This window comes from Mauremys mutica, chromosome 7 (assembly GCF_020497125.1).
Source record: "Mauremys mutica isolate MM-2020 ecotype Southern chromosome 7, ASM2049712v1, whole genome shotgun sequence".
Lineage (NCBI taxonomy): Eukaryota > Metazoa > Chordata > Testudines > Geoemydidae > Mauremys > Mauremys mutica.
The window spans coordinates 72,132,307-72,137,057 of record NC_059078.1 but is presented as its reverse complement, the minus strand read 5'-3'; positions in this window follow the sequence as shown (position 1 = coordinate 72,137,057).

The following is a 4,751-nucleotide window of genomic DNA, read 5'->3' as shown; positions in this document are numbered from 1 at the left end:
GTATATGGTTTCTTTAATTGATATTTTTGTGTTTTGGGATGAAAGAGAGATTTTGGGATAGCTTAGCAGTTTGATAATTAATCTGTGCTAAAGCTCGTTCTAGGATTTCTTCTGCCCTTTATAAGATAGAAAATATGTAGACCCTACAGGCAAAGGTCAGTCATGCAATAAATATTTTCCTGTCCAATTTGACTTGCTCTGTTCGTATGGTAAAGCTGGCACTGAGCAGAAACCTGTCAAAATGTCGTGATTTAACACTATCGATTCATAATGAAATTCTCCAAGAAAATCTTTGCTCCTTGTGCACTCTCTGCTATTGATTCCTCACTTCAGTGCATTAGTGTATTTGGTTCCATCTCTTAAAGTCAACAGAAAGATTCCCGATGGCTTTGAATCATGCTTTAATTTCATGCTGGAAAGTGACATGGGGCTGATAGGTTAAATGCATCTTTGCAAAGTGCCAAAAATGCTGCATTGTAGCAACAAGTAAAAAAAATGTAAAATAGCCTTGGATTTCTGTTGGCAAATAAATATTGAAAACCCAGAGCTATACTATTGCCCATGCATGTTGATAATTTTATGCTGTTTATTGGCATCTGCCTGTTTTAGAGAGAACTTTGCTTTAAAAACACAAAAGTATAGCAACAATAGTCTGGGATGCATTCCTACAAACTTTGATTCATGCAGCTATCCTTAATTATGTAAATAGTCTCATTAAAGTAAATGGGACTATTTGTGTGAATAAGTGTTTAGAGGTTTGGGTTCCAGTGTTGCAGTGCATACATTTATTCTTAATTGATGCATATTTGTCTAATTTTAATGACAGCCGTGTCTCCATATCCTATCCCTTAGTCAGCTTTGAAAATCTCAGCCTTGATATGCAATTAGGAAATACAACCAAAACACAAGACCGTGGCCCTTAACATGGTCGTTAATAATTTCAGCTGCTAATTCCCTATGACACCAATAGAAACACAGTACCTACTTGTTATTTCATTCAGTTCCATTCCAATCACTTGGTTTGAAATAAACTGTTGATCTTGTTACATATACATCCACCAGGGTGCATATTATATCTTGGCATCACATGGCAATATTTGTAATGTCCGTAACAATCTTGTTACAGTTTTTTTTGTTTTGTGTTATAATTGTGGGTTTTCTTTGGATTCTTTCTGCTTAGACCAAATTCTGAATGAGCCCTCTTATTAAGTAGCAGCTTTCTATAGGCAGTGATTTATTTTCCAGTACTACCTGCTTAGAAGTGATTAAAGTGGATCAAATAAGGGCCAGATTCTGACACCTTTACACCCTGCAGGTCATGAATACTGCTGCAATAGCCTAGAGGGCTCATAAAGGGTCTCAAATGGCTCCTAGGGGAATTCTGCCCCCCCCCTCAGGAATAGAACAGAGCTGACGTTTGTGGCCTTTCATAGAGACATTCCTGTGTGAGGACAGGGGTGAGAGAGGGAGTGGCCACAGCTCAACACTACTCTGGGGTGCAGAGTAGTCCACAGGTGGTCTGGGCAGGGCTTTTGCAAATTACAGAAGGGACCACTCCTGTCCCCAGCTAGTCCTGGAATCCAGGGGTGCAAAGGTGGCTTAAAATCACCTTTGCCCTCTCCTCTTCTTGGCTGTGCATCCTGTGAGGCCCACAGAGTGGCATTTGTGTTGTGCTTAATACACACGATTTGAGAAATTTTAATCCAATTAAACAGAGGATGAAATTTGACCATTGCTTGAATAAAATGGAAGGCACTGTATTGAGAACTGCAATCAGTAAGTGAAACTTAAGCTGCAGTGTGATTTACCCTTAAAATATATTTGTGGGGAAAGGTAGAATTTGGGAGCAAGTGTTAGAAAATGTTGGGGAAAATATACTGCCAAATTATTGACAGAAGAATCATTAACGTGTTCTCTCTTCCTTTCCTCAGAATGCCTGCAGGTTTATTTAGGCTAAAAGGAGACCCCATATAGAGACCATCCAAAGAATGTGCTGATAGTAGTGTGCCCCTCACAGCTGTTGCCATTCCTCCAGAGCTGAAGCAAGTGTAAGGAGGAAAGCAGATATGAAGACCAGAATAAGGTCTAAATGAATTAGTTTAACTAGCCAGACCTCCAAAAAAAAAAAAAAAAAAAGAGGGAAGCTCAGTCGCACACAGTGTGAAATGCTTACCTTCCAGGAGAAAAGGAATATACAGATAAATAAGGGGAGAGGAGGCTCATTGTTACTTCTTGTTAAAGGGTGGGAATGCAAAGCTCACCTTTTCCCATAGATCCCTGAGTGCCTGATGCCCTGGAAAATGAAGAGATTATATCCAAAATAGTATATAGCTGTCATGGTTAGTAGTACAGAATTCTGCAATTAGACTCAACCCCTCAGCCTTAATTCATTTTGGTAATAACAGAAAATGAATTCTGTACCCTTTTGTGATGGCATCAGAGAAATATACAGCTCTAAAGGAAAGATTCAGGGCTTGGCTACACTTACAAGTTGCAGCGCTGGGAGTTACAGCGCTGGTCATGCAGCTGTGGAAGGGCCAGCGCTGGAGTGTGGCCACACTGACAGCTACCAGCGCTGCAGTGTGGCCACACTTGCAGCACTTTCCAGCGCTGTATTGAGAGGTGCATTGTGGGCAGCTATCCCACAGAGCACCTCGTCCCGTTTTGGCGCCGTTTTGGCGCTGAGTATTGTGGGAAGGGGAAGGAAGTGTGTGGGTCATTCCGCTTCCTGTTTGCCAGCGCCCCGTGGTGCATCGCTTCACATCCCAGCATTCACTCTTTCCAGCAGCGTTTGGCGCCATTGTGAGTGTCTTTCTGTTACTCTCTGTGTGAATCGCGATTTCTGTGGCAAATGGAGCCCGATCTGCTGAGGACTCTGCTGATGAGTGTCACCAGCACAACACGTTTGGCAGTCCAGCTATTCCTTCAGCTCCAAAGTGACAGTGAGGATTCCGACGATGATATCAATATGGATTTGCCTGCCGCGTGTGACACTAAAGTGCTTGCGGCATTTACGGAAATGCTCAGCACCGTTGAACGCCGCTTTTGGGCTCGGGAAACAAGCACTGAGTGGTGGGATCACATCGTCATGGAAGTCTGGGATGACGAGCAGTGGCTGCAGAACTTTCGTATGAGAAAAGCCACTTTCATGGGACTGTGTGCTGAGCTCGCCCCCACTCTGCGGCGCAAGGACACAAGATTGAGAGCTGCCCTGACGGTGGAAAAGCGAGTGGCTATTGCAATCTGGAAGCTGGCAACTCCAGACAGCTACCGGTCGGTCGGGAACCAGTTTGGTGTGGGAAAGTCGACCGTGGGAATCGTTTTGATGCAAGTTTGCAAGGCAATTAATCGCATCCTGCTAAGAAAGACCGTGACTCTGGGGAGCGTGCAGGACATTGTGGATGGCTTTGCACACATGGGTTTCCCTAACTGTGGAGGGGCGATAGATGGGACGCATATTCCTATTCTGGCCCCCCCCCACCTGGCATCAGAGTACGTTAATCGGAAGGGGTATTTCTCTATGGTTCTCCAGGCGCTTGTGGATCACCGCGGGCGTTTCATTGACATTTACACAGGCTGGCCTGGAAAGGTGCATGATGCACGCATCTTTCGGAACAGTGGCCTGTTCAGGAAGATGCAGGCAGGGACTTTTTTCCCAGACAGGAAGATCACAGTAGGGGATGTCGAAATGCCCACTGTGATCCTTGGAGACCCCGCGTACCCGTTACTGCCTTGGCTCATGAAACCCTATACAGGGAAGCTTGACAGGAGCAAGGACCGGTTCAACTACAGGCTGAGCCGGTGCAGAATGACTGTGGAGTGTGCTTTTGGGCGTTTAAAAGCCCGCTGGCGTTGCTTGTATGGGAAGCTAGACTTGGGGGAAAGCAGCATCCCCGCGGTTATATGCGCTTGCTGTACCCTCCATAATATTTGTGAAGGGAAGGGTGAAACATTCAGTGAGGCATGGACCACCGAGGTTCAAGTCCTGGAGGCTGAATATGCACAGCCAGAGAGCAGGGCTAATAGAGAGGCCCAGCACAGGGCTACAAGGATTAGGGATGCCTTGAGGGAAGAATTTGAGGCTGAAAGCCAACAATAATGTTTGCTGCCTTGCATGGGAGTGAATTGCACTGCTTACACTGTTATTCTATTATCCATAATAATAATATGATTTGTAGTGCCTCTTTCTTTACTGGGCTAAGGTATCTTTCACTATCTGCTATAATAAAGACTGTTTTCAAAGCCAAGAATTGTTTTATTGAAAAGAAAAAAACTTCCTTGACAGACAGACAGACACACAACATTTCATGAACACAAGAGGGCAGGGGTGTGGGTTGGTGAACTGTACAGTCACAAGTTTGCATATGCCCTGTCTGGATTGCTGTTTAATGAATCCTGCACTTCAGGGTTCATATACTGCATGGTGATGGGGGTTGAATGCAGAGGGTAAGGGTGGTGGTAGGTATCAGGGCTGGTTGGGGAACATACAGGTGTTGGAGGCAGCTGGTGGTGGTAAGAACCTGGATGCTGGGGAAAGGTGGTTTGAGCTGACATTGGGGCACAAGGCACAAAGGACGGGGCGGGTGGGGGAGTAGCACGGTAGTGCTCTGCTTGCATGGCAACGAGTGACTCTATAGACTCCGCTTGGCGCTCCAGGATGCTTAGCAGCCGCTCCGTGGTTTTCCTCTTGGCCACTGCATTTCTCTTGCGTGTCCTGCTTTCTTTCTCTCGCCAATCCTTCAAGTCCTTAC